Source organism: Bos indicus, chromosome 16 (genome assembly GCF_029378745.1).
Source record: "Bos indicus isolate NIAB-ARS_2022 breed Sahiwal x Tharparkar chromosome 16, NIAB-ARS_B.indTharparkar_mat_pri_1.0, whole genome shotgun sequence".
Taxonomy (NCBI): domain Eukaryota; kingdom Metazoa; phylum Chordata; class Mammalia; order Artiodactyla; family Bovidae; genus Bos; species Bos indicus.
Window position 1 is genome coordinate 56,640,663 of NC_091775.1, and position 15,209 is coordinate 56,655,871.

A 15,209-nucleotide genomic window follows, 5' to 3' on the forward strand; every position below is an offset into this window, starting at 1 on the left:
ACCCTTAGATTTTGAATATTATAATATTATTTGGAGATACAAATATTAATAGATTTACAGGTGGTATACTGTTAATCCATTAGGAAATATTACTTTAAACCCAGTACGTCTAAACTAATATGTTAAAAGTATGTAAATGTAAAATTTATATTCACTTTCAAATAAAGCTCCATGGTTCACGAAGTCCAGAGCAAGCCCTTTAATATAGCAGCGGTTGTCTTTGCTGTCCCTACATTACATGCACAGGATAACTCTCCCAACCTCCGCGAATGAGCTCCTACTCTGTACACAGCATCAGTGCATGTGGCTGCTCTAACTAAGCAGTGGTTAGGGAGGTGGTTAGCAATGTCAGAAGGACAATCAAGTGGTTACTGCCAAGCACTCTTCAAATTTGTTTTGAAAGAGTAGGAAGGGTGGTTGAAGGTTTCTCCCAGGCTACCATAGCACACCTTACCTCGGCTGAGAAAACATTCTCATTTCTGGCCTGATTAAATCTTTGTGAAGGGACAGGATTCTCAAGTCAAATGGATAGGCAAGTTCCTTCCCTCTGTGAAAGGAATATATGAATAATTATGATGTGATTTCATCTGTTGCTTCTATAATTATTTAGTCAGTAGACATTTACTGAATACTTACTAGATGCCAGAAGTTGTACAAAGTATTATGAATACATCTGTATCCCACGGCAGTCCCTGATTTGTTATGAATTAAGGTGAGGAATACACAAACAGGAAAACTGTCAATTTGGTATAATAAATGCTGAGCCAACAGTGTGCAGTGTTCTGTGGAAGTTTGTAGGAGGGACACCTAAACCAAATCTGGGCAGAAGGATAAAGAAGGGATGACAGCCATTACCTTACCCCTAATAACTACCCCACCCATTTCCTCCTTGCAGTTTTGCCCATAACTGCCATGTTTTAGACCTTCCTACTTAAATGATTAAAATCTTGTACTACTACTACTACTACTAAGTCGCTTCAGTCGTGTTCGACTCTGTGCGACCCCATGGACTGCAGCCTACCAGGCTTCTCTGTCCATGGGATTCTCCAGGCAAGAACACTGGAGTGGGTTGCCGTTTCCTTCTCTAATGCATGAAAGTGGAAAGTGAAAGTGAAGTCGCTCAGTCGTATCCGACTCTTAGCGACCCCATGAACTGCAGCCTACCAGGCTCCCCCATCCATGGGATTTTCCAGGCAAGAGTACTGGAGTGGGGTGCCATTGCCTTCTCCGAAAATCTTGTGCAGTGTTTGCCAAATATTTGTGACTTAGAACTTTGAACAGCCAGTGAAGGAGAAGGGAGCCTAGTTATTGAGTAGAGAGGAGGAGGGTGGTACTGTCTTAGAGTACAACCCTAATGATCTGGCACCATGTGAGTTTTACATGTTTTTCTATATTATTTATGATCACTGTGCAAAGTATGGTTCTAATGCATATGTAAAGAACTTTTAAGGTGCACAAAAAGTTGTTCTTGTTTCCACCACTCCAGATCTTCCAATAAAATTACATTTTAAGAAATACCTTCAGTGAATATCCAGTGACTTCACATACCCCAGGCACAATATCATTCAACAAGTATGCAGCCAGTTAGTTACTCTCATCCCTAGTTAATCTTCTAAAACTTTTGCCAGAGCAGTCTCCTTGAAGCTTGCAATCTGTTATGTCATTTCCTTGTTCTTCTTAGTTTAGAAGAAAGCTCAGTTCCTTAGCCTGCTTGAAAATGCCCTCTCTAGTCTGCATCAGGGCTTTCCTGGTGACTCAGTGGTAAGGAATACACCTTCCAATGCAGGAAGCAAGGGTTCGATCCCTGGATCAGGAAGATCCCCCGGAGAAGGAAATGGCAACCCACTCCAGTATTCTTGCCTGGGAAATCCCATCGACAAAGGAGCCTCATGGGCTATAGTCCATAGGGGTCACAAATCGGTCAGGACTTAGTGACTAAACAACAGCACAGTCTGCATCAAGCTCTCTTTCCCTCTCTCAGATCTTATTGTTTTCTTCTCTGTAGGTCCCATGGTGCAGCTTCCTCTGAGCTGTTCTTTGGGAAAATCATTTCTTTGTTTATGATGATATAATACTTCTATCTGGAATGCAGTTTTCTCTACCTGTATGTGTGAATATTTTAACTGTTCTTAAACTGAAGTGAAGTGAAGTCGCTCAGTCGTGTCCGACTCTTTGTGATCCCATGGACTGTAGCCTACCAGGCTCCTCTGTCCATTGAATTCTCCAGGCAAGAATACTGGAGTGGGTTGCCATTTCCTTCTCCAGGGAATATTCCTGACCCAGGGATCGAACCCAGGTCTCCTGCATTGCAGGCAGATGCTTTACCGTCTGAGCTACCAGGGAACATTCAGTTCAAACGCTAAGTCACTTTGAAAATTTTCCCTGTCTTTCAGCCTGAGAGTGATTTTTCCTGTTTTGGTTTCTTTGTGCATGTCATAGAGTTGTTTTTTTTTGTTTGTTTTTTTTTTTACTAGTAGTTGCCTTATTCTTCCCTTATGGTTCTTCATACAACTGTCTTTTTCTATAAGATTATTAGCCAAGAATGATTTTTCTTATATTTTCCCAAACCTTATGTTGTCTGCCATGTATCCTCTATAGTGTATGACGCACAAATGTCTACTGAAGGATGACCTCACAGACTCACCACTGAATTTTCTATGAGTTCGTTATTTTTTACCCACAAAGTGGGTGTAATGATATTTCTCAGTGCATTATAAAATTATTTATCGAAGTATAACCTTATAGACATACCACTAATCTATGACTTTTGTATTCTATTCCCAGTGCTGCCGTTTACTCTTTGAATTGCAGCCTGACATTTAATTTTTCTGTGACTTAGTTTTTTTTTACCCACAAAGTGGGTGTAATGATATTTCACTCTGTGTTGTAAAATTATGTTATTTATCAAAGAACTACTTTGAACTCCCTGGGAGGAAAATGGTCAAATTTACAGAAAAAAGTAAGAGGATTTTGCCTTTGAAATACGAAAATTTTGCACACAATTTACAGATAATTTTTTGAAATATCAAATAATCTAGAAATCAGTTCAGTTCAGTCACTAAGTCATGTCCAACTCTTTGTGACCCCATGAATTGCAGCACGCCAGGCCTCCCTGTCCATCACCAGCTCCCGGAGGACACTCAAACTTAAATCCATCGAGTCGGTGATGCCATCCAGCCATCTCATCCTCTGTCGTCCCCTTCTCCTCCTGCCCCCAATCCCTCCCAGCATCACAGTCTTTTCCAATGAGTCAACTCTTCACATGAGGTGGCCAAAGTACTGGAGTTTCAGCCTTAGCATCATTCCTTCAAAGAATACCCAGGACTGATCTCCTTTAGAATGGACTGGTTGGATCTCCTTGTTGTCCAAGGGACTCGCAAGAGTCTTCTCCAACACCACAGTTCAAAAGCATCAATTCTTCGGCGCTCAGCTTTCTTCACAGTCCAACTCTCAGATCCATACATGACTACTGGAAAAACCATAGCCTTGACTAGACAGACCTTTGTTGGCAAAGTAATGTCTCTGCTTTTGAATATGCTATCTAGGTTGGTCATAAATTTCCTTCCAAGGAGTAAGTGTCTTTTAATTTCATGGCTGCAATCACCATCTGCAGTGATTTTGGAGCCCAAAAATATAAAGTCTGCCACTGTTTCCACTGTTTCCCCGTCTATTTCCCATGAAGTGATGGGACTGGATGCCATGATCTTAGTTTCTGAATGTTGAAATACAGAGTCATTAATAGTGCATGTGTATGTATGTGTACACATTTGTACATGTTACAAGCTCATTTGAAATGTGATACCAATAACAGACCACAGTAAATTTGTCTGCTAAATTTTTATCAGGCTGAAATTGTCACAGAAAAGTATATTGCTTTAGTGTAGTGGTTGAGAGTCTGGGCTCTGACAGTAGAATGCCTTGGTTTAAATTAATTTTTAGCCTTCTGTGACCTTAGGTAAGTTATTTGACTTTTTAATCCTTTGGTTTCCTCATTTATAAATCAGATTAATAACTTCTTTTAGTTAGAGTATCATTTTTAAGAATAAGTTAACGCTGACACATAGTAAATACATGTTAAGGTAAGGTAAGGTGAAGTCGCTCAGTCGTGTCTGACTCTTTGCGACCCCACGGACTGTAGCCTACCAGGCTCTTCCATCCGTGGGATTTTCCAAGCAAGAATACTGGAATGGGTATGTTAGTTATTATTATTATGATCTTTCCATGGAAAAATCAAACCTAGTGTGCCTTAGTTGGCAGTCAGGCTGAGGTAGCTTAGCATTAGATAAGCCTGGGTTTTAATTCTTGTTCTTCTTGTGCTTCATGTATAATTTTGTGGAAGTTACCTAATTTTTTCCAATTAGATTTTTTTAGAATTAGGTGAAATAATACCTGTAAAATGTTTAACATATTGCTTGGTGTATGGCAGTTTTTAACAAACATTGTCAGTTGGTTTTATGTTCAATCCCTGGGTCGGGAAGGAGAAGGAAATGACAACCCACTCCAGTATTCTTGCCTAGGAAATGCTATGCACAGAGGAGCCTAGTGGTCTACCGTTTATGGGGTCGCAAAGAGTCGGACAAGAATGAGTGACTGAACAACAAGATGTTCTGCCTTTATCTCAGTCACACAGGCTGCTTCATTCTGTGCAATATTTACTTTAGCATAAAAAAAACAACAACTTCTAAGTAGAAAAGAGTTGCTGTTGTAAAGAGAAAAAAAGTCTTAAAGTTAAAAAAGAATAAATCTAAGTGTACCTATAAAGAAAACAAGGCTTTTCTAGACCTATCCTGAAAACGTTTTTGTTTACTATGAGATTGGATCTTCCACTGACCCTCCTGAGTGTTAGGAAAAATGCCCTTGAACTGCTCTAAGGTTGGCTCTGGTGTCAATTCTAGTGAAATAAGAAGCCAGAAAAAAAATCTGCTTCTTTCATTCCATGATCTCCAAAATGAGGAAGGAGAGTACTGTATAACCCAGAGGGAAAGGGGACATGTAAGACAATCTATTTACACTTATTTTATCTAAGAATATTTACTCTATAGGTTGACAGTAATGCACATAGCAAATGTACTAAGTATAAATGCATTAAGGTGGAGCTCAGATGTTCATGCACCCACTCACATACACGCACACAAACACACTCTCTACAGTAAGCTCTCAAGTCTCGCTAAATAAAGTAGGAGTTCTAGAATAAACAAAGTTTAGACATTTGCTGGTAGTATAATTTGGATGTTACTCAGTTATCTGAATTCATCAGATCTCTGATTTCCTGTAATGTGCCATCCATAGTATGGGGAATAAGAACTTTGCTCTGAATCCTTTTCTATAGTTGATTCTTTTAAAGATGCCTCTTTTGGTAAAGGTGAGGTGGAATATTTAGAGTCACTAAAATTGTTTCACAAAAATTGAGGAAAACGACTGTTGAGCCGATTTGTCTGATTATTTTTTTTCTTAAATTGCCTCTGTTGGATTAAGATAAAGCAGTTAAGTGAAAAGGCCAGTAGATGTTCATTAAATCACTTTTGAAAATTGAGTTTTAACATTGTGATTTAAAATTAAACAGACTTGGATTCAGGTCCTTGCTCTCGGTTGTGCTAGCAGTGGTGCTTCTTTGTGGGAAAAGCTGAGAGTGAAATAAGTAGCTTCCTCCTAGACTGATTGTAAACAGTCAGTCCATGCACAGTGTCTGCCACAGAGCAAGCCCTCAGGAAATGCCAGTGTTCATTATTGTTATGGTGGTAGAGGTGGTGAAAAGAGTAAACGCTTCTTTTTTTTCTCCCTTCTGATTTATTTATTTATTTTGACATATAGTTATTTATAATATTGTGTAAGTTTCAAGAGTACAACAAAGTGAGTCAGTTGTTTTTAGATGTTTTTCCCATTATATATCATTACAAGATATTGAATATAGTTCCCTGTGCTATACTTTGGGTCCCTGTTGTTTGCCTCTCTTGTATATAGTCATGTGTTTATATTCATTCCAAACTCCTAATTTTTCTCTCCCTCCAACTCCTGCAAACCCCTTTCATAACCATAAGTTTGTTTTATATGTTTGTGTCTCATCTTCTGTTTTGTTAATAAGTTCATTTATATAATTTGTTTAGATTCCGCATGTAAGTCTTTCTCCGTCTGCTCTGAGTTACTTAATATGATAATCACTAGGTTCATCCATGTTGCTGCTAATGGCATTATTTCATTTGTTTTTATGACTAATATTCCCCTGTGTGTGTGTGTGTGTGTGTGTGTATGAATATACACATTACATCTTCTGAAGTAACCATTTGTTATACTATAGAGCTTGATTAACTTTAAAAGAACAAAAATTGCAGGTAAACTAAGCAGTTTTAGAGATGGAGAATTTATCTGCAAAGTTTGAATATGTGGTCATAGTATTTAAGCTGACCTCTGATCCATCAATTTATTGCATACTGTATTTGTTTCTTTTTATTAAAGACTTTATGTGTAGGGGATAATGAAAGTCATGGGTATTTGTGTTTATTTTTGGCTCTGTTGGGTGTTCATCGCTGCATGAGGGCTTTCCCTAGTTGCAGCAAGCGGGGCCTACTCTGTAGTTGCAGTGCTCAGACCTCTCATTGCAGTGGCTTCACTTGTTATACAGCAGAGGCTCTAGGATGCGTGGCTTTCAGTAGTTGTAACATGTGGGCTCACTAGCTGCAGCTACCAGACTCCAGAGCACAGGCTCAATATTTGTGGTACACAGCCTTAGTTGCCCCCGCGGCATGTGGGATCCTCCTGGAGCAGGGACCAAACTTGTGTCCTCTCCATTGGCAAATGGATTCTGAACCACTGGACCACCAGGGAAGTCTAATACTATATTATATTTGAAAAGGATCATATTTATGTTGTCTTTCAGCAAGATTAAATTTGCTTTCACATTGGGAAAAACAATTTGCCTAATCAAAGATGATCTTACAGTCTTGGTTAGGTTCTGTGAAGGTCTCTGTGACATCCTGTCACCAATTATCATTTAACATTAGATGAGATGTTCTAATGTCTCACTTTTTTTTGTTCCAGCTCTTTCCTTGAACTTTAATTGTACAAATATGTCCTGAGACACCAGCTTCTTAAGAGACTTGATGCCTGTTAAATTCATCAGCGTTTCTTGACAGCTTGACATGAGCGCTGCTCACTTTGTGAGGGAGCTTAGAGTTTAGAAATAACTATGGATGATTTCCCCGGTTGATGTCACAAATGTTCACTTTAGAACCTGTATGAATAATCTTTCAGGGTGAAGGTAATTCATGGAAAGCATTATCTACAGAATGAAACCAAACAATCTAGGATTTAAAAATTTTGCCATATAATGTTAATTAAATTGTTTTACCTTCTTAATGTACTTGTTTGTAAAATTACAGTTTCTGTTGTTCAAGTACTTCATACTCCTTAGTTTAAAAGTTCTGTTCACCAGTATTCTTAGGACTATGAGTAGAAATATTGAAGAAACTCTGAGCTTGTTTATTTATAAATGTATCATGTTATATGCTTAATATTAGAGATAATTATAGGAATAACCTGATTTTCTCATTCTCTTTTACAAATTAAGCTATTCTCTTAAGTTTCTCAGAAGAGTAAAACCTCTACTCTTCATCTGTTTCTGAGATACACTTTCATCACTTCCAAATAGATTTGCAGGAGTATTGGTATGCCACTTATCTTCCAATATTTCAGTCCGTGGCTTGAGTTCCCTGATTTTGCTTAACTAATTTATCTTGGTTGGAAAGCTCAATTACTACTACAACTTCATGTTCTGTCTCCTTGTCACCTTTCTCGTTTTTAAGTTTAACATTCACTAACTACTTGCTGTTATTTTTGCTGCATATGTTTAAATAACACTAAAAGAATGCCTGAATCTCCAGTTGATATTTTACAAGTTTAGTTAGAAAGTGTCCAAAAGGTTTAAAAAATAGTTTAAAGTGTCAACACTGACCTAGATTGAAAAAAGAAAACCATACAACTATAAAAATATATTTCAGTTCAGTTCAGTCACTCAGTTCTGTCTGGCTTTTAGTGACCCCATGAACTGCAGCATGCCAGGCTTCCTTGTCTATCACCAACCTCTGGAGCTTGATCAAACTCCTGTCCCTTGAGTTGGTGATGCCATCCAAGCATCTCATCTTCTGTCATCCCCTTCTCCTGCCTTCAATCTTTCCCAGCATCAGGGTCTTTTCTTAGGAGTCAGTTCTTCACATCAGGTGACCAAAGTATTGGAGTTTCAGCTTCAGCATCAGTCCTTGCAATGAATATTTAGTATTGATGTCCTTCAGGATTGATTGGTTTGATCTCCTTGCAGTCCAAGGGACTCTCAAGAGTCTTCTCCAGTACCACAGTTCAAAAGCATCAATTCTTTGATGCTCAGCTTTTTTTATAGTTCAACTCTCACATCCATGCATGACTACTGGAAAAACCATAGCTTCAACTAGACAGACCTTTGTTGGCAAAGTAATGTCTCTGCTTTTTAATACACTGTCTAGGTTTGTCATAGCTTTTCTTTGAAAGAGTAAGCGTCTTTTAATTTCACGGCTGCAGTTACCATCTGCAGTGATTTTGGAGCCCAAGAAAATAAAGCCTATCACTGTTTCCATTGTTTCCCCATCTATTTACCATGGGATGATGGGGCCAGTTGCCTTGATCTTAGTTTTCTGAATGTTGAGTTTTAAGCCAACTTTTCACTCTCCTCTTTCACTTTCATGAAGAGGCTCTTAAGGTCTTCACTTTCTGCCCTAAGGGTAATGTTGTCTGCATATCTGAGATTACTGATATTTCTCCTGGCAATCTTGATTCAGCTTGTGCTTTATCCAGCCCAGTGTTTAGCATGATGTACTCCTGCATATAAGTTAAATAAGTGGGGTGATAATATACAGCCTTGATGTACTCCTGAAAGGTTGTTGCTGAACCATGAAAAGATGCCAGGATTCTTGGCCTCTGGAAGAGAAGAATTCAATCCGGGGCCAGAGATGAGGCTTGATCGCTCAGAGCTTTTGTGTAATGAAGTTTTATTAAAGTATGAAAGAGACAGAGAAAGCTTCTGATATAGACATCAGAAGGGGGCAGAAAGAGTACCTCCTTGCCGGTGTTGGCAATGGAGTTATATACCTTTTAATTAGTTATTACCATGAATCAAAAGAATGTCTCAAGTTTGTGAAAATTTTACCAGACCTACTTCCACAATTTACATTTTAGGATAACAAGATTAGAATTTAACAATAGAAAGATCCTCTAGACCCACTTCCATAATATACATTCTAAGATACCATCATTAGTCAGAAAGTTTTCAGGAAGGAAAAACTTTCCTCCAGCAGTACATTGTTGTTGTATAATCCCTAGTACAGAGTTTAAACTGAGTTGTGTAATTGACTAAGACTAAGGAATATAGAGGGAAAAAAAGTTTGTTCTTTTCTCCTCCTTGAGAATTCCAGACCCCCAATCTCCACTTCGAGAGCCCCCGACCCCTTTCTCCTCCTTGGGGACCCTGAACTTCTTATTAATCTGCCTAGGAATTGACTCTCTCACTCCTTTCCCAATTTGGAACCAGTCTGTTGTTCCATGTCTGGTTCTACTGTTGCTTTTTGAGCTGCACAGGTTTCTCAGGAGGCAGGTAAGGTGGTCTGGAATTCCCATTTCTTTAAGAGTTTTCCACAGTTCGTTGTGATCCACATAGTCAAATTTGGGCTTTGGAGTAGTCAATAAAGCAGAAGTAGATGGTTTTCTGGAAGTCTCTTGCTTTTTCTATGATCCAACTGATGTTGACAATTTGATTTGTTAAAAATGTCTTAATACTGTGCTTATATGATGAAGATTTTAAAATTCAGTGATTGATTCCTCAAATATTAATAATATAGGAGCATGTTGTTTAGCACATGTGAAACCATTTTGTCAGTGTACATGAACCTCTGTCTTTGATTCTCCTGTGAACAGTGAAGGAAAAAACTAGGTTATTGCCCCCCAATCCATCTGTTTATCGCCAAGTCTGTGTGTATGTGTTAGTTGCTTAGCTGTGTCCGACTCTTTGCAACCCCATAAACTATAGCCCACCAGGCCCCTCTGTCCATGGGATTCTCCAGACAAGAACACTGGAGTGGGTTGACATTTCCTTCTCCAAAAGGAACTATAGAAAGAAAGAAAGTGATGTTCCTCAGTCTTGTCCGACTCCTTGTGACCCCATGGACTGTATCCTACCAGGCTCCTCCATCCATGGAATTTTCCAGGCAAGAGTACCGGAGTGGGTTGCCATTTCCTTCTCCAATCACCAGCTCTACAATGGTAGTAAAGCCAAAAGCTCCTGTGTGAGCAGCTTTTGCTAATATCTCAGCCTACTGTACCTCACTTTTCTTAAACGTATAACTTTATGTGTGTGTACATTTGTTGTTGTTCAGTTGCTCAGTCATGTCTTACTCTTGGTGACCCCATGGACCACAGCATGCCAGGCTTCCCTGTCCTTCACTATCTCCTGGAGTTTGCTCAAACTCATGTCCATTGAGTCAATGATGCCATTCAGCCATCTCATCCTCTGTTGCCCCCTTCTCCTCCTGCCCTCAATCTTTCCCAGCATCACGGTCTTTTCCAGTGAGTCAGCTCTTTGCATCAGGTGGCCAAAGTATTGGAACTTCAGCAGCATCAGCAGCTCCAAGTAGTTCCAAAAGCAGATAGAAGTGGCAGCCTTATTTCCATAGGGTGGTGCATTGTTTTGACTATTTTCTTCATAGTGATAATTATAGGAAGTAAAGCTCTACATTTTCTTGGTGTTTGGAGGTTGTTGGCGTGGTTGCTGGAGATACTTTGTGGAGTAAGAATGCTTTCAAAGGGGAGAATGGATTTAAATATTGTGATGCAGTCCTCTGTAGGTATTCAAACCTTGAATGCTTGTGAAGAGAAAAGCAAGTTTGTACAAACTTGGTCACCGTTCTCAGATAAAGTTTAGAATTATGCAGAGATGAAGTGAAAGCTTTCGATGTTTTGGTAATAGCTCTTGAGATCTCAAGAAATGGAAAAACCTGCAGAAGCAAAACCATTGAAAAGCCAAGCCACCTTGTTCCTGAATCCCTAAAACCAAGAATAATTCCAGAAGCTTAGGGTTTTTTCCTATAAATAGTGTAGAGGAATTAGCCTTGCCATTAAGTAGGAATTGAGCGCTATACCAGTTTGAAACACTTGAGACCAAAACTAGCCAGAGACCAAGCTCTGTTTTACTTTACAATCCCTTTCTCTATCCTACCCTGACCTTTGTTTTAAGAAGTACTCTTATAATAATTGAGGGATCTCATTTTTAATATTTCACTTGGATCTGTTATATTTAAACTAATTGCCTTCCTATAGTCATTACTTTCTGGAGAAGGCAGTGGCACCCCACTCCAGTACTCTTGCCTGGAAAATCCCATGGATGAAGGAGCCTGGTAGGCTGCAGTCCATGGGGTCGCTAACAGTCGGATACAACTGAGCGACTTCACTTTCACTTTTCACTTTCCTGCATTGGAGAAGGAAATGGCAACCCACTCCAGTGTTCTTGCCTGGAGAATCCCAGGGATTGGGGAGCCTGGTGGTCTGCTGTCTATGGGGTCGCACAGAGTCGGACACGACTGAAGCAACTTAGCAGGCAGGCAGCAGTCATTGCTTTCTAGACCACATACCCTTCCCTCCTGACCTGTCTGCACATTAATCTAGTCATGTCTTTTGTCCTATTTCAAAAATGTCCATGGTACTTACTGCCTGAAATCCAAAGTCTCTATCAGGAAACACACATTCTCTCACAATCAGGATAGCCATGTATCCCATATTTAATGATTGTATTGTGTGTCCTATATTGACTTTATTAGGATGCACTAAATATTGTGTATTTAGCATTTATAATACAATATCAAAATTCAGCAGTTAAAGGTTTTTTATTTTTCCAACCCAATAACTGACACTTAAATCTTTTATATGGCAATACTAGTTGAAAATCATACTTGCAGAAGTATAGATCTGTATATTCCTTTATGGTCTCTCCTGTAGGTTATTCTGAAGGGAAATGAGAATTAAAATATTTAGTTTTTATGTTCAGTAAAGGAATAGACTGTTCTTTGCCTGAAGTCCCAAGTCATGAATAAGTAACCATCACTAATTAGAAATAACACTGGATCAGTGCACATGCTGTGAAAATCAGCCAATCAATGACAGCCTCACTCCAGTGGCCATGCCTCTGCAAAGCAGCCAGTCAATAACAGTCTCAGTCCAATACCTGCACATCTGAAAGGTAAGAAAGCAGTCATCACCCCTGGTTTCTGAAAGTCAGCCAATCAGTGACTGCTACTGTAAAGTTTAGTATACCTGTTCAAAATTTATTAATGAATATTCATTGGACAAAAGATCAAAGTCTGTTGGATGTGGCCACTCTAGAAATTATATTAAAATGTAAATGGACCCAGGACTCCCTTCTCAGCAACACATAGAACTAGTATCCAGAAAATCAACAGGTATTTAAAGATCTGAACAATACAGTCAACCAGTAGAATCTATCTGGCACACATAGAACATGCTTCCCAACAACAGCAGAATACAAATGGAACATTAGCCAAGTTAGACTATATTCTTGGCCACAAGACGAACCTCAATAAATTTAAAACAATTGAAGTCATAGACAGTATGTGCTAAGATGATTCGGTCGTGTCCGACTCTGTGCAACCCTATGGACTGTAGCCCCCCAGGCTGCTCTGTCCATGGGGATTCTTTAGGCAAGAATACTGGAGTGGGTTGCCATTTCCTTCTCCACATAGAGAGTATGGTCTCTGACAATAGATTGAAAGTGGAAATCCATAACAAATATAACAGGAAGAAAAGTGATTTATAGATCAAAGAGGAAGTCTCAAAGGAAATTTAAAAAAATACTTCAAATTGAGTATAGATGAAAATAAAACATATCAAAATATGTCAGAGGTAGCTAAACCAGTGCTGACAGGTAAATCTGTAGCCCTAAATGATTATATTAGAAATGAGGAAAGTTTTCAAATCAATAATCGAAATCCCTAACACAAGAAATTACAAAAAAAAAAATAGAGAAAATAAATCCAAAGCAATAATAAAGATAAAAACAGAAACCAGGAAATTCAAAATAAGAAAACAGTAGAGTGACATCAGCAAATGGCAGACTGGGAGGTTCCAGTGCTCAGCCCCTCCACAGAAACAATGAAAACAATGAATAAGCAACTGCATATTGGTGAAAATATGATGGCTTACAGCAGGGGAGCTGCAGAATGCAGAAACTGAGAATCCTGCTTAGAAAAGCATAGACAGCATTTTGTCTGTGTCACCTCAACCCCTTGGTCTGACCTTCTCCCACAAAGAAAAGAACAGGAGGGCCCTAGCGATCCTCATCACCTCTGTAGACACTGGTGGCTCTCACCATGGAGGACCTATGCAGTCTTCCTTAATCCTGAACTCAGCTGCCAGAGCTTCCAGAGTCCTGTGTTGCTGTGCTCCCCTGCCACACAAACAAATGAGCCATTGCTGTCTCTACCCTCTCCCAGGAGGAGGACCAGTTAGCCCCACCAGACCCTGACTTCACAGTCGCTCAACACGTGCCCACACCTTTGACACCAGCGCTACCACTGCAGCAGGCGTTTCTGTTCCCCAGTCCCAGGCACTGTGGTCATTCTGTGTCCCAAGCCCTGGACTTCAACTCCATACGTGCCCACACCTTGGACACTGATGCCACTGTCAGTGAGTGTGCTCGTGTTTTCATCTCAGGAACTGTAGTTGTTCTACGGGATCTGAGCTCCTGGCTGCTCCCTGTGCATTCCATGCCCCAGTCATGTATGCCATTACTGGCACAAGCGCCCCAGATCCTACTAATGAAATAAAGAGGCCTACATGCCGCATTCAGTGCCAAGAATGATTGCTTTGGCCAATACTTCCCCCGTATGGGAAGAAAATGAATAAGAGGACATCAGAAGCCTTTACCATCAAGGATCCAACAGCTCTTACCCTGAATAGCCAAAGCAGTCTTGAGAAATAGTAACAAAGTCGGAGGAATCACACTTCCTTATTACAAAATATATTGCAAGTCTACCTTAATCAAGACAGTATGCTACTGGCACAGGAAAAGGTGGATAGGCCAGTGGAACAAAATAGAGAGTCAAGATAAAAATTTACACTCTTTTGGGCAACCAGTCTTTGACAGTGGTGCCAACACAGAATTGGAAAAGGATCATCTCATCAATAAATGGTGTTGAAAAAATGGGTATACACGTGCAGAAAAATGGAGTTGGATTCTTGTATGTAAAAGTGTTAGTCACTCAGTTGTGTCTGACTCTTGAGACCCCATGAACTGTAGCTTGCCAGGATCCTGTGTCCATGGATTTCCCAGGCAAGAATACTGGAGTAGGTTGTCATTTCCTTCTCCAGGGGATCTTCCTGGCCCAGGGATCAAACCAGTGTCTCCTGCACTGGCAGGCAGACTTCTTATATCACACTATATATAAAAATCAACTTACAATTGGTTAAAACTCCTAGGGGAAAGCTTCGAGGGGTGGGGGAGGCGTGGTGAGCACCTTGAAATTGGTCTAGGCAGTGATTTTTTTGGATATGACACCAAAAGCACAGGCAACAGAAGCAAAATAGACAAGTTAGATTACATCAAAGTATAAAACTACACAGGAAAGGAAGCAGTTGACAAAATGAAAAGGCAACCTGCGAATTGGAGAAAATATTTGCAATCCATATAAGGGGTTAATGTCCAAACTATATAAGGAACTCATAAAGCTCAACAGCAAAAAAAAAAATCCAAATAATCTGTTACAGATGAGCAAAGGACCTCAGCAGATACTTTTCTCAAAGACTTACAAATGGCTAGCAGGTACATGAAAAGATCCCCAGCTTCACAAAATGCAAATCAAAGCCACAGTGAGGTATCATCTCACACCGTTTAGAATGTCTATTGTCAGAAAGACAAAACAAGTGATGAGAAAGATGTGGGAATAAAGAAACCCTATTCACTGTTTGTTGTAATGTAAATTACCAATGTAAATTGGTACAGCTGTTAGAGAAAAAGTACGGAGATTTCTCAGTAAAAATATAACTACCATATGATCAGAAATCTTTTAAGTATATACCCAAAGGAAATCTAATCATAAACTGGAGAGAGAGCTGTACTCCCAAGGTCATTTCACTATTATTCATAATAGCCAAGATATAGAAACAACCTAAGCCTTCACCAT

At 39.6% G+C, this 15,209-nt stretch overlaps 2 protein-coding genes across 4 annotated transcripts in view; both read left to right on the forward strand.

Annotated features, from left to right (window-relative positions):
• GPR52 (G protein-coupled receptor 52) overlaps positions 1-14,783 on the forward strand; it is a 111,665-nt gene extending 96,882 nt beyond the window's left edge. The window contains exon 2 of the mRNA XM_070768916.1: positions 1-14,783. This exon is cut by the window's left edge and continues 89,433 nt beyond it. The gene's annotated coding sequence lies outside the window, so the exon portion shown is untranslated.
• RABGAP1L (RAB GTPase activating protein 1 like) overlaps positions 1-15,209 on the forward strand; it is a 739,452-nt gene that overhangs the window by 354,063 nt on the left and 370,180 nt on the right. The gene's annotated exons all lie outside the window — the stretch shown is intronic.